Source organism: Mizuhopecten yessoensis, unplaced genomic scaffold (genome assembly GCF_002113885.1).
Source record: "Mizuhopecten yessoensis strain PY_sf001 unplaced genomic scaffold, ASM211388v2 scaffold9653, whole genome shotgun sequence".
Lineage (NCBI taxonomy): Eukaryota > Metazoa > Mollusca > Bivalvia > Pectinida > Pectinidae > Mizuhopecten > Mizuhopecten yessoensis.
The window spans coordinates 71,717-95,742 of record NW_018408155.1 but is presented as its reverse complement, the minus strand read 5'-3'; the positions used below and the strand labels follow the sequence as shown (position 1 = coordinate 95,742).

Below are 24,026 nucleotides of genomic sequence, written 5' to 3'. Positions count from 1 at the left end.
GTATATCAATTGATTAGAGCGTCAGTATAACAATTGATTATAGCGTCAGTATAACAATTGATTCGAGCGTCAGTATAACAATTGATTAGAGCGTCAGTATAATAATTTATTAGAGCGTCAGTATAACAATTGATTAGAGCCACAGTATAGCAATTGATTAAAGCGACAGTATAACAATTGATTAGAGCGTCAGTATACTAATTGATTAGAGCGTCAGTATAACAATTTATTAGAGCGTCAGTATAATAATTGATTAGAGCGTTAGTATAACAATTGATGAGTGGGAGACAGTATATCAATTGATTAGAGCGTCAGTATAACAATTTATTAAAGCGGCAGTATATCAATTGATTAGAGCGTCAGTATATCAATTGATTAGAGCGTCAGTATAACAATTTATTAAAGCGGCAGTATATCAATTGATTAGAGCGTCAGTATAACAATTGACTAAAGCGGCAGTATATCAATTGATTAGAGCGTCAGTATATCAATTGATTAGAGCGTCAGTATAACAATTGACTAAAGCGGCAGTATATCAATTGATTAGAGCGTCAGTATAACAATTTATTAGAGCGACAGTATAACAATTGATTAGAGCGTCAGTGTAGCAATTGATTAGAGCGTCAGTATAACAATTGACTAAAGCGGCAGTATATCAATTGATTAGAGCGTCAGTATAACAATTGATTATAGCGTCAGTATAACAATTGATTAGAGCGTCAGTATAACATTTGATTAGAGCGTCAGTATAACAATTGATTAGAGCCACAGTATAACAATTGATTAAAGCGACAGTATAACAATTGATTAGAGCGACAGTGTAACAATTGATTAGAGCGTCAGTATAACAATTGATTAGAGCGACAATATAACAATTGATTAGAGCGACAGTATAACAATTGATTAGAGCGACAGTATAACAATTGATTAGAGCGTCAGTATAACAATTTATTAGAGCGACAGTGTAACAGTTGATTAGAGCGACAGTATAACAATTGATTAGAGCGACAGTGTAACAGTTGAAGTCCGGGGTTCGAATCCCGGTCAAGCCACGCTTAGTTTCTACAAACATAACACTATTGTTGATTATTTCGTGTTATCCATGTCCTTTTCCACGAGGTATGATTCTTCTCAGACAGAGGATTTATGATAACTATATTCATGCCGGAAAAATCAGTTCCCTATGCATAACTACTGTTTTCGGCAGTGGTAAAGGGCTCATTAAAACAGAACGACGTCTGGTATACCACCTGATAATGGTACATTGACATAATACCTGTCTCGTTACTTGTTACATTTGCAAGAAAATCTGTAAATTTGACACATACATATATACCAGCACTAGCACAGAGACCGTAAATAAGACTCTTGTGTGAGATATAATGTCCAAAACCTTTTGCTAATTGTGTCAAAGTCTCATTTGCATACACCTCACCATAGTCTGAAGAACGATAAACAATTTACAGATGGCATATACATTCCTATTCATGACTGAAATACGATTAGGTAACACATAATGACATACGATATGTATATTTCCAACGAAGAAATTGACATTGAATACATTGCGTGTATGTCAGAAAGTAGGATACATAGGAATAATCTTTTGTACTTCTGAGGACAATCTTGAATACAGCGTATGGGTTTATTTTGGACGATTCACCGAAGTTTTGTTCCCACGAGTTTGCAACAAGCTGGAACACGCGAACATGCAACTTGAATGAAAATGTATAAAAGTGCACAACCGTAACTATTTCTAGTCCATTGCTCTAATCAATAACAGTTATACAAGACTTCATATAAGTGAATTCATTGAATAAAAATCGTTACAATTAAATATGTTTAATAACATAAAATGAAAACGTGATTAAGGTCATATCATTGCTGTCGTTGTATTTTGAAATGTGTGTTATATGTTTTCTATTGTAGTGAGCTACAGGTCCCTAGAGTTTGATCTGCATGGCGGGGTGTTGGAGGTAACACAATAAGGGCTTCAACAAAAACACGCACAGTGGCATGCGCATGCGCAGCGATCGCTTGTTCATGTGCATGCGTCTTCCGGCCCTTTCAACAACCCATCATTACCAAAGACGCTATAACGTTGCAAAAGATGAGCTTGGTCAGATGACTTCAATATAACATTGACGGTGTACCAACAACATTAGTCGCTCTGTTACTAGCGATACAAGGAGGATTATTTGTGAAAAGGGTCACCTGTAATTGCACGTGATGAAGCACGCACGTGACTAAGGACAAATTCGGGACAGGTTCAATCTGTCATTGTAAATAAGGACATTTCAATGACTATCTGCTGATAATTGTGTTCTAATTTAAGTGAAAGATGCGTTAAATATATCATACTTTGTTAATGTTATCTTGAACAGTCTCTCTAATACGTCACTTACTGTTTTATGTTAACGTGTTAACCAAATCATAACATCTATATGAATCCTATTATTTTCTATTAAACTGTGATTAGCAATTTTTTCCATATTCATTATAGTTTTAATATGCGATCATGAGTTATATATATAAAATATTTGCTGCGACATCATAAACATTTCATCAAATAACATTAGGCATATATCCTCGCAGCGAATTCTTCTTACAGTTTACTTTCTAATTCGGTCAATTACGCTTATAATCGCTAAACTGGGTAAGCCTTTTTCAACTGCATCATGTTGCAAATTTTGAAAGGACAATGAAGCGTACATGCGTATTAATCAGAAAGAATGTCAATATTAAGTTTTATTAGAAATACTTATTTAGAACTGATTTTAGAAATCAGCACTGTTACAACAAGATTGTAACAAAGTGGTATAATCAAGCGATACATGATAAAATGCGTGACATGGAGCTATCACACTTTGGATTAGTTGTGCAATAGCCTTAATTTATCACGTTATCTGTGGACAAAATGTGTTTTTCGAATAAGCTAACAATTAAGTATAGGTGCAATGCATCAATTGGCACAGTTTGGTACCAGAATACAATAGGAAGATATAGCTATAGTACCACCTGACACGTGATATAGCTTGTAATGTCAATATCACAGTATAGCATCGCACTTAGTTACGTGTTCAAATAGTCGCTCTGGTGCAGTTTTCCTCATATGAACCCAAATCGTAAGGAAATAAATTGACCATTTATCTATTCAACATTCCATCAAACGTTTTCATGTTCCAGAGAGGTTATCTTTAATCATAGCATACGCGTGAATTAATTTTGAAATCTGTTTCGTAAGTTATCGAGAAAACGTACCTTATCAAGCGGTATTTTAATTGGGACCAAATGCACCTTTCTTAAATTTGTATTGAGCGTGGCCTGCCATAGAACCAATTTTAATACCATTGAATTTGATATATACATTGCATGTACCTGATTTGTAATACGCTCACGGCTATTGTCAAATTCGGCGACTGTGTACTTAATCTGTAGACATCTCGGTAACAATTATAGTATACAATTACGGTCTATACGTATGCTCTTTGAATAACAAACACCTGCCTTAGTCCCAGAAGGGGGATCAATGTTGATTGGTTCGGTATTTTACCTTAAATAATACGTTTAAATTACGCTTGAAGCATATTATCTATATGTGTAATAATGAAAAACGAAATAGATAAGCGCCCATTTAGGAACAACCACGTCTCACCTAAATCAGCATTTGCCTTTTCAGAAGAAAAACAATGGTACCAAAGGGGTTAGGATGGAAATGATATTACAAAACAATTACATTACACACATACAGACTATATTAACGAATAAGGGATTAACTTGAAACTTTAAATGCATTCGGGAAATCTTTAGCAATAATGTTACCATAAAAACAATTTAGAAAATTTGTGACCATTTCATTTAGTTACAAAGTAGATTTTGTTAGACCATGTATCCAGTTGTCGGTGCAGCATCGCACACCAAGATTAATGCTGGATTGAGTCTTAGAATTGCGATATTCGCGTGCTATCTATATCATGATGGATTAAATAGGCTAACAAGCTTTGCGCAATTACAAAAAAAACAACATATTCATAAAAACGGTATTGAACCTTAAACAGAGAGTACCCCATAATAATTTCCTTTGTATTATTTAAGCAAATCAATCTTTCAGATAGACGTCAGTAGTGCTACCTTTGAATCATTTTTGCAGATATATTGTAGTCTAGTCCTGAAAAACTGTGCTTCAACGGGCCTTGTAATCGACGTCTTTCCAATTTTCATGAATGTCATGAGCATAAAAATAACAGTGGAATATTAATGTTAAGTGAAATAATTTTATGTATTTTTTTTGTATATAATTAAGGATTGAAATGCATATTTTGAACATTTGGTAGTATTTAACTTTTAAAAGTTTCATTTAAACATTCCAGCGAAGAACGATGTTAATTTTGTTTACCCTGCGTAGGTTTCTGGATGGTTTCTTCAGGCTAATGCTGCCTTTATACAATTCTGTCATCAAAACGTACAGATGGAACAGCAATTTTAGGAGAACAATTACTCTGTAAGTGTTTTTCTATTCTTACTATTTCCGCTTGGCGACAATCATCAATCGAAAATCATTCGGGAATTTCTGTCGGAGTGTTTGCTTTGCGAAACGACGTAATTAGTCCCAGATTACTATAACACTATATGAGGTAGGATCCGAGCTGTTTCCGGTCGGAAAATATTCACGTGGGATAAGTTGTTTTATTAGGTTTCCATTACTTGTACAATTATTTTCATTACACGTACAATATGCTGAGAGGTTTTGTTTGTTAGAGGATATACAACGGAATTGTAGATATTCCACAATTCAACTACGATGGTAAATCATGAAATATTGCACATGTTATCCAACACTTGTTTCAATAAGATGTAGGCGTTCATAAAAAGGAAATCTGTTGACATTGACAGGAAGGAACCGTCAGTGAATTCTTCAAATATTGCATACAGTAGTAACATAGTTTTCTGCTCACTCCAGAGTCCAACAAAACCTGTTATATGTAGAAACAATGTTAATACAATGTACAACATTGCTTCCTTAGTTATAATTCTCACCATTAGATTGATTATATTTTCTCGGAAATATATCACGATAATTAGATACCATTAAATTGAATCGTCTCTTGTTTTTAGTTCCTCAGCACCTATAGGGGCTGCCAAAGTTAAAGAGTTCTTGGTTCAACATTCTTGACAATTCATTTCATTCATGAAGGAGGGCTTTCATTCATTATAACTTAGATAATTATTGTTAGCACTACGTATTGGCGTGGGATAATACATTTGTTAGTATGATTGCCATGGATGATGTTTGGTTGTGAGGAAATATAGTGCATACCAATCAAATATATTGACCGTGTTGTTTAACAACAAATTCGTTCCGGAAAGTGTGACCTCGCATTAAACGGACAAACATTTTCGAAATATAGATATTTACTGGTGATTCTTATAACGAATGTCAGTCCGAAACGTTTTTATCATAGATGTACTAAACTATGGACTAAGGATATACATATTCATCGTTTTGTAAGACTCGTTTGTTTTGATATGCGCTGGAGTTAGATTACCTATTTTGTGTCATTTGAAACAAAAATCCGTCCTATTTTAAGTACTGTTTTAGCGTTACATTTTGCTCGCATGCGTATTCATTGTGAACATCAATGACATCATCAATGTACGAGAGGCGCTCGTTAGAAGACGATTGTTCATGATTATTTCACTAAGTTTGTCATGTCATCAATTTTATATAGTTACAATAAGAAAACTGAAACAACAAACTAAAGCTGTGTAGAACCATGATCATGTTTTTAACTTATGTTTTAAAATACCCTAAATACATCGTTCTGTTTCCATTCATTATACTAAAGTGCTAAACATGACACGAACTGTTTTTGGTAAGAAAATAAATTTGTTTCCACAAAGGGATGTTTTTTGTTTTTGTTTTTATTGTAGACTGCGTTAACGTTTTAGGGACGTATACTATAATTATGATTTAAATGGTATTTTATAATTATTGACAATATTGTTACTAGTATTAATAAAATCAACATTTATGGAATGTACAATACATAACATATCCACGCAATAAAGGCATCAACACATGTCTAAGAAAAAAGGCTACGTTATCCCATTGAACATCCGTATTGTCATTTCTATTTTATGTTGAAATGTTTGCACAAGAAAATATATTAGAATTACCACTAATATAATAATGCAATCAAAATAGAATTACCACTATCATAATAATGTAATCAAAATATAATTACCACTAACATAATAATGTAATCAAAATAGAATAACCACTAACATGATAATGTAATCAAAATAGAATTACCACTAACATGAAAATGTAATCAAAATAGAATTACCACTAACATGAAAATGTAATCAAAATAGAATTACCCCTAACGTAATAATGTAATCAAAATAGAATTACCACTAACATAATAATGGTATCAAAATAGAATTACCACCAACATAATAATGTAATCAAAATCGAATAACCACTAACATAATAATGTATTCATAAATAGAATAACCACTAAAATGATAATGTTATCAAAATAGAATTACCACTAACATGATAATGTAATCAAAATAGAATAACCATTAACATAATAATGTAATCAAAATAGAATAACCACTTACAAGATAACGCAATCAAGATAGTATTACATCTAACATGATAATGTAATCAACATATAATTACCACTAACAGAATAATGTAATCAAAATAGGATTACCACTTACAAGATAATGCAATCAAAATAGAATTACCACTAACATGATGATGTAATCAACATATAATTACCACTAACATAATAATGTGATCAAAATAAATTAGAATTACCACTAACAAAATAATGCAATCAACATATAATTACCACAAACATGATAATGCAATCAAAATAGAATTATCACTAACATAATAATGCAATCACAATAGAATTACCACTAACATAATAATGTTATCAACATATAATTACCACTAACATAATAATGTATTCAAAATAAATAGAATTACCACTTACATGATAATGTAATCAAAATATAATAACAACTAACATGATAATGTAATCAAAATAGAATTACCACTAACAGAATAATGTAATCAAAATAGGATTACCACTTACAAGATAATGCAATCAAAATAGAATTACCACTAACATGATAATGTAATCAACATATAATTACCACTAACATAATAATGTGATCAAAATAAATTAGAATTACCACTAACATAATAATGCAATCAAAATAGAATTATCACAAACATGATAATGCAATCAAAATAGAATTATCACTAACATAATAATGCAATCACAATAGAATTACCACTAACATAATAATGTTATCAACATATAATTACCACTAACATAATAATGTATTCAAAATAAATAGAATTACCACTTACATGATAATGTAATCAAAATATAATAACAACTAACATGATAATGTAATCAAAATAGAATTACCACTAACAGAATAATGTAATCAAAATAGGATTACCACTTACAAGATAATGCAATCAAAATAGAATTACCACTAACATAATAATGCAACAACAAAGAACTACCACTTACGTAATAACACAATCAACATGGAATTACCATATACGTAATAACGCAAACAACATGGAACTACCGCTTACGTAATAACGCAATCGACATAGAACTACCACTAACATAATAATGCAATCAAAATAAAATTACCACTAACATAATACTGTGATCAAAATAAATTAGAATTACCACTAACTGAATAATGTAATCAAAATAGGATAACCACTTACAAGATAATGCAATCAAAATAAAATTACCACTAACATATTAATGCAACAACAAAGATATACCACAAGCGAAATATTCCAACAACAAATAACAATGACTTACGTAATAACACAATCAACATGGAATTACCAGCTACGTAATAACGCAATCATCATGGAATTACCATCTACGAAATAACGCAATCAACGTGGAATTACCATCTACGAAATAACGCAATCAACATAGAATTCCCACTTACGTAATAACACAAACAACATGGAATTACCATCTACGAAATAACGCAATCAACATGGAATTACTATCTACGTAATAACGTAATCAACATAGAACTGCCACTTACGTAATAAAACAATCAACATGGAAGTACCATCTACGTAATAACGTAATCAACATAGAACTGCCACTTACGTAATAAAACAATCAACATAGAATTCCCACTTACGTAATAACGCCATCAACATAGAATTATCATCTACGTAATAACCCAACTAACATAATAATGCAACAACAAAGAAATACCACTTACGAAATAACGCAATCAACGTGGAATTACCATCTACGTGATAACACAATCAACATAGAACTACCACTTACGTAATAACGCAATCAACATAGAATTACCATCTACGTAATAACACAATCAACATGGAATTACCATCTACGTAATAACACAATCAACATAGAACTACCACTTACGTAATAACGCAATCAACATGGAACTACCACTTACGTAATAACGCAATCAACATGGAATTACCATCTACGTAATAACGCAATCAACATAGAACTACCACTTACGTAATAACGCAATCAACATGGAATTACCACTAAAATAATAATGCAACAAAATACCACTTACATAATATTGCAATCAACATAGAATTACTACTGACATAATATTGCAATCAACATAGAATTATTACTGACATAAATTTAGCATCAACATAAAAGCACACTCGCATAAGAATGCCATTAACATGGAATTATCACAAACATATTACTATTATCAGCATATAATTACATATAACAAACATGTACGACTGCAACTATTATAGAATATCCACTTACAATGTACACACGATTGTGATTAACATAGATTTACCACCAACATACGACTGTAATTAACATAGAATTACCATTAAAATACGACTGTAACTAACATGACATTACCACTAACATAGAATTACCACTAACATACGACAGTAATTAACATAGATTTACCACCAACATAAGACTGTAATTAACATAGAATTACCACTAACATACGACTGTAACTAACATGACATTACCACTAACATAGAATTACCACTAGCATACGACTGTAATTAACATAGAATTACCACTAACATACGACTGTAATTAACATAGAATAACCAACAATATACGACTGTAACTATGATACAATTACCACCAAAATAGGATTTCCACTAGCATAAAATTGCCACTAACATGAGATTACTAATAATACAAGATTACGTTAAGAAATGAAAGAAGTACGTTTACCGAAAAAATGATAACTTCGATTCCTCCTTTTTACATCAACGGAAGGCCATGTAATTATCTTCCCTAATCAGCATGGAAAGAACTGATTTTTGGTGGCGACTACATGTGCTCGCGATCGTAATCAATCAGTCTATTCTTGCAGAATTGCACCTCTGACGAACTACACTATATGAGTTAAGACATACAAAATATCCAAATAAATACATTCTACGAAAAGAAAAGGACAAATGAAATATCATAGCAGCCTGAAACAATGAAAATCCAAAGCAGTTTTTCCAGACATCTTCACATGGCCACAGTTGTTGCTGATAGTATGTGTATGGACTGATTTACAAACTAATAGCAACTTACACAAGATGTCTGAGGTGAGAACCAAGAAAAATAAAGAACAGGACATATGTGACTGCACAATTAAATAACCGATAAAGTATGCCAAAATATTCGCAATGCATCATACAGTGGTTTCCTCATTCTACAACTCATTGGGGATGCCAGGGACCAAAAAGTTGGAAAACAAAACAGGTCAATTAATAAACAAAATGCAAAGCGATGTAGTAAAACATTTGAAAAAACGACCGGAATAAAGAAAAATATGTAACACGTACTGCATGATGACTAGAGATGACACGGGTTTCTTTTTTTTCTTCAGTCAGTCCGAACCTAATGTACGTGAATACGATGCCATGCATGGATTGGGTTCACCTGTTATGCTTGAATGGTTTAGGTAAGTCTTTTGCCACCTATTTGGGAGATTGACACAAGATACACCGGTGATAAAGACACAATTTTACAGAACATTAATAAACAAAGCTATAAACAAATATCAAACAAATATCAAGAACAGGAATAGAAGAGACAAAAAAAAACAAAAAAACGTATCGACACTGAGTACAAAATCAAGCGCAATGGTGTCCCCTTTTCTTGTTATCCTAATTGCACTAAGTAAACACGCTTAGTTTGCTCCATACTGAACCATATCCGGTTATAACTCACCAATAAACACAACAAATGTTAGATCAGCTACTGCGACATCAACTACATATCGGTAAAGACTATTTTGGTATTTTTAACAGTCGTTTGAAATGCAAAAACTCTTAATGAGGTGCGTCATTGTTCCCATGGGAAAACTTGTAAAATATAAAGCGATTTGTCGAAACAAAGAGGCAATATTTAACGTCAATAACGAAATTGAAAATTCAAGGTTAAGCAACATCTGACAACTGTTACGGAGCGATTAAAAGGGTATTGTCCACAGAGACGAAAGAAATGTTTTCCCCTTGTTTTATGTAGCGTCTTGCATGATACTGTCAACAAATAAAACATCATCTGCGAAAGTTTCTTCTGTAGGATTAGTCTGTGACAAGTTGTATATCATCTCCAGGGTATAGGCTAAATTAAAAACAGTGACATTTACACGAAAAACAACCCTTTCCTTTGATCGGTGAAACGCTCCAAATCGTTTTCAAAGAACCGTAATAATGTGGATACAGACAGTATATGAAAATGACGTCATTTTATAACAAATTTAGTTATCACCTTAAATCACGTTATTTGCGTTTCGTCGCACAACTGTTACAAAGCAATGAAAACGTGGGCAACTTATCACATGAAACGGAACATTTATTTACTACAGTTAGTGATAAAAACATTTAAATTATTTCAACCATGAGTGGATAATCTTCCAACATATATGAAATACATATAGTACGGAACATCAAGGGGATAGTGGATTTATTCTTTATCATTGTTCAGATATCTCATTTTGTTTGTTGCATTCTGCACCTTTGAGATGTGAGTCAATCATATGTCTGTTACGCTAGTGTAAAGAAGACAGAGAAATCTCCAACCAGAGTTAAGATTTTTGAAGTTGATATTGAGGCTATTCTTAAGTTGATATTGAGGCTATTCTTTGTTTTAAACTTAAATATTCTTATCCCGACGGCTGAAATATCTGTTCTTCCACACTTTCCCACTGTAAAAGGAAGCTGTAATAGTGAACCCAGTACACTGCACTTTCGTCACAAACTGAGTAACGCTTCCCGGGTTACGCTGCATAGGGTGATGACACGATGGTGATATTTCCAGAATAATTACGCATGTATGATGAATTTTCCTTGGAAGGTTAAAAGAGGCTTCCCTCCTATTCATGTGCGTATATGAAAGAAATGTTCAGTGTATGAAAGTTGTGTAGGAAATTTCTATCTTTAACCCCTATTACACGTGCGTGACGTCACAACGGGACAACAATGACGAGACGTCACGAAATCGGGTACATTCCGATGCCACGACGTCTTTTTATGGTTTCTGAAATAATTATGTTGATTAAAAAACCCAGAAAAACCGTCTTTAATGCCAAATGGTGTTTGATTTTGAAATTTCACCCTCGGGATTTCAAATTGGTCTAAAACCTCGGCAAGCCTTGGGTTTCACGCAATTTCAAAACCCGTTTGGTGGAATGTCCCTATCCTACACTCCTGGGCGGGAAAGAGTTTTTTTTTTAATATTGTCCTTAGCAAAAATGGATTGCAGCTATAAAATGTGAAATAAATGGTTTCGCTCTTCGTCTCTGTTCTCTGGAACACGGCCTTGATGTATAAACATTACTGCATTATGAGAACAATGAGAGGTGATAATGCATGGTTCATGTCCTTGAAGGAATATAATCATATTATTAGATGAATGCAGACATCATAAATAAACGACGATAAGATGGTAACAATCCGAAAGCTACACAAATAGAAGTATGTTTCTAGTATTTTTAAAACGTTATATTGCGGAAAATTGGCAAACGTGGTAGGGAGTAAAGACAAAACGGCAAGATAGGATCTCGAGTCGACCTCAAAACAGCACACTGTAAAATCAGATACTTTCGTGAAGCCCAGATTTTGTGGTTTTCCGACAAAACACCATTTCGAGTTTACATGAGTTTGTGGATGAAGATAATCACGAAATAAACTAAATTAAAAACATAACGACAATTAGGTATGTCATAGTTACAACGTCACGCTACCCCATTTAGTACGTTACCCCTCTTTATACACGGTCAGAAAATGGTAAGTATAATACTTTAAACTTAAATAAGTGTATTTTTCTTTGATGGTATAACAAGAGATACTTACCACCCTTTCCTCCAAATAGTTTTATTTTCAGAAAGATTTTGAAAACACAAGATGACATCAAAGTAAACATGTCAGAATATAAGACAAAAACTGACATACGTCGACGATATGTGTGATGACTTTTCAGTGAGTTAATTATGGACAAGATTGAGTGTTGATTTCTGGTCCTTATAATCGGTGTTCATATACAATTGCAGCCCAGTATGATATTTATATAAGCAAGACATTTTGTTGCAATCTGCATAACAAAAAGTAGAGACAAAAACAAGATCTATAGGCTATGATATGGTGTACCAATCTGGGTATTAATTTTGTCTGGAAAACGGATGTTTTTCATTCTATTTTTAAAACCAATTTACTCATAATCAAACATTTTCCTGGAATTGAACCATCATAAGTAGTCTTTGTCACTTATCAAGAAACATTCCAGGTAAACGATCTGGATGTAAATATTACTGAAAAAAACCTTAACATTGTGCCAGCATGTCGTTAACCGTCTTTAAGGAGATCTCAGTTTGCTGCCATTTCAATTCCTTTCCTGACATTTCAATATGATTATGTGAGCACTCAAACGATACCACTCAAATGAGACAAAGGAATATCGCTTATTTTAATTGCTGTAAACCACTTTTTTAACAGATATATTTGGTTCCACTTAAGAGAAGACATGGTTAAATACGACTTGACACCTTATGAACTCTTATGTATTTTGACCTGACAACACCAACTCTAGGATTCATTCTCCATGTCAGTCATCTAGCTTCTAGCAGTCGTATCAATGTTCCTGAGAGCACCATAAAAACTGAAGAAAAGATGTTTAGCTTGTCAAGAGAAGGGATAAAACATCATTGGGTAAAGCAATCGTCATATAAGGAATATCTCAAAACTCGTGAACGCTGCAGACAAGAAAGCACAGTATAAAGTATTGTCTGACTGTCTGTCTGATTTCACTCTGGAGCCATTTTTTGGCGTTTTCTTCTCCTTTTTTAAAACAAAACCTTTTCATCGAGAATTATATACAATGTTTAGGTTGAACAATTGGGATTATAACAAAGTACATACAGAATAATATGCACGGTTTTACAAGTCAAAGACCTATGTAAATAAGAAAATGCTTACTCTTCCGGAACACTTGAATATATTTTTCTTGCACTTTGTCAAGGGTCTCCATGTAAAGAGATCATGTGTTTATAGATAACCCTAATTCAAATGAGTTTTGTTGACACTTCGGGTTTTCTCTTTTTATTTTTTGACAAGTTGCGGTTTGTCAATAGGATTCCTGTGATGGAACCTGCGGTGTCGTATCCTCACACACTACAGTTACAACTTAAAAAAGACAGGAATCTGAATCTCAGCATTAGGAGAACAAACCGTAGCTAAAAAGGACCTATTCATCGAGAATCAACTGAGGATTTCCACGCGCTATTCAGGGAAGTTTTGGCCTTGTCACACGTTTGCACTCTGCCGGTAAATTCATATTTGCCAAGTATTAATTTCGCCCTTCACTTATAATTACTATATATATGTATTTCTTATGGTGTATATTTATGTTCACTGTAATGATAAATTTGAAAAACTATGCCTCAAAGGTACCGAAAAGTTTAATAAAAAAAACGCCATAATGATACTAAGGTAAAAACAGTAAGCGCAACAAGCATTACAAACCTATACTACAGTTGCATAATGTTAATAGTCGACAAAGTTTTAAAATACCATTTTCAACAAAAAATAGCTAGGGGGGGAGTGGTATGTGTGTTTTATACCCTATTTACAGGTCATTAAAGGTAGAGACAGAGAAAAACACCGACCTGTGGTCCCTACCTGACGACTGCCCAACTAAGGCGTCCATCCCGCGACCTAGTAATGAAGGGCTTGTGATCGTATAGACGGTTAAACGCCTAAACCACTCGGCCGCTGTGGCCCCTCACAATTTATTTGACGTGAAGCATATTATGTTATAATGTGAAACTGATAGCATTATGAAAATGTATGGACGTAATGAAGCATTGTGGGTAACTATCGTGTGGAACGTGTTATGGAAAGAACCACGTAATGAATAACGAGTTCTGTGCCAATGTCAGTAAAAAATGGAATCCGATGTGTATAATGTTGACGTTTGAATAACATCAATACCATGCAACAATCACAATGCCATAAACGTTCCTTTGATTGCTTTTAGCTTTTTTTTTGTCGATGTTACAATATAGGCGATAAACGTAATATGAATGAATACGATAAACAGTGGCCGCATTGGCCGACTGATTAAAGCGTCGGACCGCGGATTGGAGGGCTACATATTGTAAGTGAACGTGGGGCAGTCATCAAGTACTGGTTTTTCTCCGGTGCTCCGGTTTTCGTCCACCACCACAACATGGATCGTCATTAAATGACAAAAGCTGTTAATACGTAGCTGTAGGACGTAAAACACAAACAAACAAACCTAAACCATACACTAACCTGTGACTGGCAGTGAATCGTTATCTTTTGCAAGACGTTATTATTATTTATTATGTCATTATATTTATTATCTATAGAATGATTCCGTTGGTATTAATAATATGATTTTAGTTCTATCGAAGTTATAAATACCATTGATATCTATAATGTTATCCAATTTGTATTTAAACTATAAAATTCCATTGATATTCATATCATGCAATTCAACTGACATTAATGTTATGATATTCGATTGATCCCTGTATTATAATATTCCGTTGATATTTATATCATGTTTCAGTGACCTTGTCATATGATATTCCGTTGATATTTTTGAAATGGTTCCATTGATATTTATCTTATAATCTATTAATATCATGATTATATTGTTATTTATATTGATATTCAATTAACATCTATAATATGATTTCATTGATACTAATGGACTTAATTTTAATTACAGATAGAGTATATATACATACACATATTTGAGCTCGAAAAGGTGATTTGTGCCATTGAAATGTCTATTTCTGTAACATATATTTATATTGTTATTAAATTTTCTAGATAGTAAGATTAAAGCCCTACTTAATATAATATTAAAAACTGTATACAGATTTTCTATTTTTCTGCTTTTTTAAAAACAAGGATTAAGACATTTCAAAATCAGTTTAAATTCACACTTCACACGTAACTAGACGGCGTATCTTGCTTCCCGTTTTTCATATACAAATGTAACCTCCATTCTTAAAAGTTTTATCGAATGAAATATCTCAATTCACTAATTGGAACATATTGCGACAGACTTGTTATAAAAATAGCACAGCAAGGAAATACATTTGTAGTTTTTTCACACAGCAATTTAGTAACTAAGTATGAAATTATACTTTGAAATAAGACGTAGTATAATTTGTCCGTATGATTATATGAGGCGACTAATGTAGGACACCTTCCATTACCCTTAGATTTTATCTCTATTCTCTAACTGGAGGCTTCGGAAAGAGAAACATATATATTTCCTCATTTTGCGAAATCGTATTGCTTCATATTTCCTGTTCTAACGTCAGCTCTTTTTTTCTTAGATTGATTTTATTTCTTTGTTGTGAAATTCCACTTACATCATGTGCCAGTTCAGTGTACACGGACGTAAATTCACAAAGAAAGAAAATACTTATTGTATTATTATATTGATATCACAAACCATTTCATAACAGTTCGTATAATATTTAGAATTTCAAAATTAAAGAGATTTGAAAGAGTATTCGAGTGCCTATTTATATTATTATATTTTATTTTATTGTTTTGTTATTTTGTTTTAGTTTAATTTTTTTTTGTTTTCTTTGTACGGACAATTTGAATTTTCTCAGACAACATGTTTCCTTTTATTACCATACTTACAGTTTTCATTTATTCGTCTTGGTCGATTTCTCTTCCCTAGGACCGTATAACCACATAGACATCTCAACAAAATCCATTATAGATGAATATTTATTTGCAAATTAGTATTAACCCGACAAGAAACAGGTTTAAAACGAAGATTTGTCGTTGTCCATAAGAGTCTACTTTTTCATCAGCCACTTTAATAATACAATTATGATATACAATATTTGATAAAGCGCCCTATCTAGCTATTATAAGCCACTTTAAAGCGCTTTACAGTATTAAGATATACAATTAAAACAACGAGCTTATACATTAATCAATACAATAAGGCGCTAACTACTAGTCCTGTGGCACCTGGCTAATATCTCCCTATGTGTGTATGCCTGCGTGTGTGCTGGAGATGTAATGTGTTCTGTTTGAAGTGGGACCGTGCTTCCAACGGCATCATTTATAGTGCAACCACACTTGAATGCTACAGAACAGATACCGCAACATCCAACCCAGACAAATTCATACCAAACCTGGGTTGATGGAGTTGTGTGGGCAGGGGAAAAACACTTTCTCTGAATATCCATGCATACGACGACTTCGGGGATGGGACCTCGGCCGCCTGCGTGGAAGGCCAGAGTGTTAACCATTCGACCAATCCACCCATGCTGTACAATGCAATACGTCTCTTTCGAACTAACATTTAGTTTCAATCCAAATATTAGCAATGCAAATACATTACTTGGTATATAAATTAGCTCTAAAACTATATGGGACTGAAAGGGACTTTGCCCCTGATGTTCTACTGCATCAAGGCCTTTCATTTGCTTTAAATTATTTATACATGTATATTCACAAGGTCAACCTTAATGTACTAAGATTTGACAAAACCTATATGGTAGCTTTTATGTTTGCCTGCAAGCTTTACATGATCAGTAGACTTTTTTGTATGTTGAATAAATGTCATTTCAAACAATTTGGGGTGAAGATAAATTGTATCTCGGACAGCTTTCGCATTTAGCTTTCCGTTATTGAAGAATTCGTGTATCTTGTATACTAATCTCATATTTAATATTCCTTTGTAGCACCTTTTAAGGTTGTCTATTTTCGGGTGATAAAGGTTTTTGCCCTGCCATTATAATTTGCCAAAATAACAATTAATATTTATACATATCTTAAACTTATACTTTCAATCACCGACTTGTGCAATGCATAAGAAATAATTACAGCAACATTGGACGAAAGTGTTACATCATCTTGAGAATACAAATATTTCAAATAAATATTTAAAAAGAATGTTTCCATGTATAACATGTGGAATTTATTGGCATGTTACTTTATCGCCTGCCTTGATACCCCACGATATTAATAAACACTTTGTTCTATCTCCCACAACAAGATGTGTAATCAGCATTAATTGATATGTGATATCGGTAGATGCTATATGGATTTCGCTCGCGCCTCACTCTCGTGAGATTTCACAGGATGTCAGTCGTAGATGATACTCTTTCTACCAATCTCGTGAGATTTGATAAGATATCATTTTGTTATCTGTCAGCCCGATCCAAGGTTTGAAAAGGGATACCTTTGCTGCATTCTGGAACACGCAAGGATTGGCAGGAAATCCTACAGGATAATAATTAACAGTTCTCCGGCTGAGTTATAAGTATAGTGATTACATCAGCAGCCGCGTGCTTTTACTCAACGGGCTATCATCACAATACAGAAGAAACAATCGATGCTTGTCGTAAAGTCAACCGACACAAGTTATAGCCTGCAGTAAAAACAAATGTTGTGATTGCTAACCCACATTCACGGCATTAAAACCGAACTTTTGTAGAAAGAAACCTCGTTTTAACTCCGTTTTCCAATTGTTTTGTAAATTGTTTAGACTAAATTCCAAATTAATGCATTGATTTTTGTTCTAACGCAGACATGTATTTGCATATCATTTGCGTTGAATTCATTATATATGTTAGTCGAAATGGAAATTCTGCGCCTTCATTTGTCTCTGTTAAACCATGACACAATGAATCTATAAAAGGATTATACACTGAGTGCGTTTGTAAGACGGTTAAGTAATGAATGAGTTTGAAGGAGAATGGAGGACTTTGAGTGTTTGTAAAAGAAATGTACACTGATATACAGAGTGTCTGTAATAGCATTATACACTGTTTGCATGTTGCACGTTTGTCTTTGAGTGTTTGTAAAAGAAATGTACACTGATATACGTTTGTCTTTTTGTTTGTTTGGGTTTGTTTTTTTATGTTTTGTTTTTGTGATTGTCTTGTTAATTTGGATTGTATTTCTTTTTTTTGTAGGGGGTGGGGTGGGGGTGGGGGGAGTAGTTAGCGTCATCATCGTCATCATCGTCATCGTCGTCGACATACTTATCATTATCATAAGAATTTATGCTTCACATCGCCTTTTCCGCATTGCGGCATCGGAGATTTTCTAAATTTGTGACGTCACATCATTGTTGAGCCATTGTGACGTCACGTGAAATGGGATGTAAGATAGAAATTTCCTACACCCTTCCTTACCCTGGACAGCTCTATCTTACATACACAGAAATGAGAGAAACATATGTGTTGTATATTCGTATACAAATTAGTCATTATCATAGCATATCCAAAGAAAGAGCATGAAAAAGTCCTTCATAGCAAAAGTCAGCACGAAGATATATTAAGGAATAATTTCCCAGCATATAATCAAAGTATGATATTGAATTTTACAAATATAGCATAAAAACATTTTCAAAGTCAATCGTGTTGACATGTATTCATTTATTTATTCACATTTATTCAACTATAGACATGTTAATCAAAAAAGGTCTAGTAGAATCCTCCTGAGTACAGTTTATACATGTGTGCTTCTTTAAAGACTGAATTATTACTCTCTTTGCCAATCGTACATGCAAAGTATATTCTAGATAATATACTACAATCTGTGACGTAGCCGACGTGATTACGTAAGAAGTAAATCACAGGATTTTCCTTCTTACGTTATAAAACCATGTACTCCAACGATACCTGACAAAATTAATGTAAACACTGCATTCTTAAAGCATGTTATATTAATTAGCGTAAATTGAATTTTAAAAATACATTATTGATAATAATTGATAATAAGACTTTGTAAAGGATGAACAGCCGGCGTAAGAAAATGCAATGGACATAATTAAAATTAAAAAATCAGGGGTTCTACTTTATTACAAGTTTTTTTTATATAAATTTATCAAACGACATTCATATTGACGTCAACGAGGGGAGACAGAAGACAACTACGCGTTTCAAACGGCATGAAGCCTGCAACACACTGTCGAATTGATCAAATAATGATTATTGCAGTTCAGATATACATCTTACACTTTTTCATTTTGCATTCACCAGTATCCTATGTACAACTGCAATGGAATTTTTTTTAAAGTATTTGTCCTCCGGTAAGAACTAAACAGATATGAACTGCACTTATGTCTTTATCAGCCAAAATACTGTCACATTTCCCTCTTGTTTATAGATATCTATTGTTTAAAGATATAAGCTGTATACCAGTTATAGTGGCATACTACCTTCTTCAGATGTTTATGTTTTCATTTTCTTTTCTTTTTTCCGACTTCAAATTTCCCATTAAATATTTTTTGTGTGGTTTTGCTGTTACTACCAAAGTTCTCGATGTGAGGACATAACATCATTTGGATTCGACTTGGATTTATATGACGAAAGTCATCGACAAAACAGATGACGCTTACCCTTCCGGAACACCTGGACTTATCCTCCTTGAATGGTTTTGTTAACATTTCGGTCTTCTTTTGGGTTTTTTTGACTGCTTATTTATAATGTAAAATTGTATTGTCTGTAGACTGCAATATTAAAATGAGATTTTAAAATATTGAAAATCAGTTAAGAAAAAATCTTATTTGTGAAAGCGCTTCACGGTAATAAAGTTCGGGATTTGAAGGTCTCTCTCCTTGCGTAAATGTCAGGAAGTCTCGTTATCATTCTCCACCAATACAACCCTACCGTGGGATCGTATAGAAATGGGAAGAATGAAGTTTATATCTTCTGTTCACTGTCGTCAAATGCCGAAACGTCATACTAAACTATCTGAATTTTGTCCCAACGGAGTTCCTCAGAGAACGATTTGTCGAGCCCAATCCAGTACATATATTTCCTAAGCGGTAAGGATTTTGATTACCACAGAGATTTATGTGCCAATGGACTAATGTAATAAGATGGCTTCTACCACCCTATGACAATACAATCATACTCTGCGTGCTATGTTTCAGATAATTTGCTATTTTGTTTTTCACAAATAAATTTCAAGAGGTTCTGTAGAGAGAATTCACCTTAATTTATATAGATATTTCAAACTCATCCCAAAAGAATTGATACCGATTAAAGGAATCGAAATATATGGCGATATTTTCAACTTTCTGCACTTTAAGAATGGATGAATCTTATTTATCTTCTAACGCATAGCATGAGACAAAGACACACATACATAACATCAAACAGAGTAATCGCAATCTTCCACGAATGGAGCAACTAACACGTAATAGAGTATAACAAAAACATGTCAGCTAATATAAGTTGAAAAAGGGAAAACCTTGCACCAAAGTCGACAAATATAACAAAAAAAGAGAACAACATGAAACACGACAAGGGACGAAAAACAAATCGATGGTATCTGAATTTTGGAGCATCACATGTGTCACCTGTCAAGATGTCTTCTTAATCTAGAAACTACGTCTAATTTTGTCTTGCACCATCTTTTACTTAAGGAATATATTTTATGATAGGGAATGAATACAATTATTTTAGGGTAAACAATATTTAGATTTTTATGTATTTTGTTGCTGTTGATTTTTCAAAAAGTTTTGATTAAACACGGTTTTTGGAATAATATGTCTTTTACCTATAGAAGTTAAGATACACTAAAAGATTTAAAAATATTTATGTTTTTGTTTTTTCTTTTTATTTGTATATTTAAACATTCTGGCTAAATACTGGTCTTGGAACCAAATTTTGTTTTCTTCCTTTTGCCATACGGTATTCACTAAAAGATCCGGAAAAAAAAAAATGTTGTTTTCATTTATTTTTTACATTTAAACCTTTTTGCGTTCATGCCGTTTTTGGAAACGAAAAGTTCTTTTACCTGTATACGTTAAGTTTGCACCAAAACATCTAATAATATGTTGGGCTTTTTTTTCATTTTTTTTTTCTCGTTTAGACTGTTTTATTTAAATGTTGTGTTTTGGAAACACAATCGGTCTTCAAACTAAATATATATTACATTGAAAGTATGCACTAAATAATTATTTACCTATTTTTATATTTAATCAATTTTGATTAAATTCTGTTTTTGAAAACCAAATCGTACTTGGAGATTTGTAAACAATTACTTCATCAATTTTGCAAGGTCAATTTGTCCATTACTGTGGCCTTTTATTCTTTTCATTTTCGTTGATCCACGTACTATTGAACCTTTTTTTTTTTGAAGTTTGAAGCGAAATTTGGTTTTTAATGAATAAAGTAAATTGAAAATTTAAAAATCAGAAAAAAGTCAATTGTTACTCCGTTGTTTTTAAGGAGTTATTTATTCTAGTAATATTTTTCTGATACATTGATCCTTCGGGAATAGAACCCTGATGATTTTTAATGTATTTGTATATCCTTGGTTTCAAACGTTATTACATTGTATCTTTGTGTTATCAATCTGTTACTAGATACACATAAATACCCCTCTATATTTCGCCGATAAGCCTAATTGGGCTATTGTGTCACAAGGGGGCATGCTATATGTAGAATATGGCCGTCCTCCCGTCGTTCATCTTAAGTTTTCTATCAACCTGGCTCCGTATCAGACACCGTGTGGTCCGTATTTTAAGCCAGTATTAGCGTTATCCAGCAAAATATCACTTATCTTCGTAATTCATTTTTTGAACACAGATTGGAGTATATGTACATGGACATGTCTTAAAATAAATCAATACAGCGTTACAGAAGAAACCGGTTGTTCTTTTTCGTTATCTCATCGTGACTATCCCATCTTTTATTATACAAACAATATGAGAAATGAAAAAGCAAATACACCCTATACTGTCTGAAACATGCAGTTATGTGCATGCCCGAATTTTCATATGATAAAGACAACCAATGCACAATTCCCCATTACAGATCCCCGCACCACTGCCGAAAATGTATTTTTCAGATATGACTATTTTTGATAACTTATGCATGAAAAAAAACATACTTTGAAGGACTTTAAAAATAAAAAACAGATGAAATTAACAAAAAAAACAATCAGGGTCACTAGACCAGGATTCGAACCCCGGTTCCCAAACTGTTCTTTTGTCACTCCTACCGACTAAGCTATCTGGTCAACGGAAACATGTCCTTGACAAAATGTACTACACGTATATTAACAAAAGCACCGCGTGCGTTAGCATGATGTCAAACCCTCGGAAGGGTATTGATATATTGAAAGCTGGTAGTGACATATGATATAAATGTGTTAACTGTCACCGTTTTGTTGGTGATTGTGACTTTTCCATCCATTTACTGTGTTTATTGCGCAAGCTATTGTGTGTTTTAAAATTAGGCTTTCGTGGTCAATGTTGCTAATACTAAACTAGAACCTTGGCTTTAAGGAAGCAGTCTTGGGATGATGAGTTGAAACGCGACAATAAAACCTGTTATATATGTTAAACATGTTTGGTTTTTGTATTACTATACTAAATTTGAAAGGAATTAAACAACGGAATGCTCTTATTTGGCAATGAAAAAGGGCATAACTCTCAAATATCGTATAAATGTCACGATTTAAGAACTCATTCAAAGCATTCAGGTAATGAAACAACCAAGTATTTGAATAAAAATCGGAGTTCAATTGTTTGATTTATCGTGTAAACAAAGAACAGTGTTGCTATGTCAAGTGTGAAAAGTCAAAAAGCGGAAAGTTGAAATTCAACAAAAAAACATAATATATGTTGAACATTATTGCTTCTAGCATTACCATACCAAATAAGAAAGGAATTGATCAAAAAAAAAACAACAGTTCTTACATTTACTCCACAATGTCCTTATTTGGCAATGAAAGGAGCAAAGCTCCGCAATGAAAAAGGGACAAAACTCTGCCGAATAGCATTTAAAAATCACGATTTAAGAAGTCATCCAATGCAAACAGGTAATGAAATATCCGACCAAGTTTGACAAATATTGAAGAACATTTCTTTGAGTTATCGCATAAACAGTCAAAAGCTAATGGCTGAAACGATCAATAGCGTTGCTATGTCAGGTGCGATATGCCAAAACGCGGAAAGTTTAAACTTGACAGAAAAAACCCGTAATATATGTTAAACATTATTGCTTCTAGCCTTACCGTGTAAAGTTTGTAATCAATGTGAACTTGTTTGAGCTATATTGGTATGCAATATGTGTACAAAGTTTCATAAAGATATGTTCATGAATGAAGGCGGGAGAGCGATGACAAGGAAAACAAGTTAACGGACAGACAACGCAGCCCGTACCAATATACCAACCGTCGGACGACGTGCGTATACAAACGAAATAAATGGGTATTTACTCTGTATACGAAAACAACAATGAGTGCAGTGTGACAGGGATACTTAAGACATAATCGGAACCAAAAGGTAAATAAAAACTCGAATCTAATATCTATAGAAACAAAACCAAATAAAAAAGACCGGAAATGAAGCCAAGTGTTCCCTGCACACATGTGGCTGCTTCTGACGAACCATGAAAGTCTGAAGGTCATGGATATGATAAGACAGGATATACAAGACATTATTCTTAATAGTGGTATA

General features: G+C 33.2%; 1 protein-coding gene across 1 annotated transcript in view; it reads left to right on the top strand.

Moving 5' to 3' along the window:
- LOC110458619 (carbonic anhydrase-related protein 10-like) overlaps positions 1-2,501 on the top strand; it is a 172,549-nt gene extending 170,048 nt beyond the window's left edge. The window contains exon 11 of the mRNA XM_021510402.1: positions 1,930-2,501. The gene's annotated coding sequence lies outside the window, so the exon portion shown is untranslated. The remainder of the gene's footprint in view (positions 1-1,929) is intronic.
- The last annotated feature ends 21,525 nt before the right edge of the window (positions 2,502-24,026 follow it).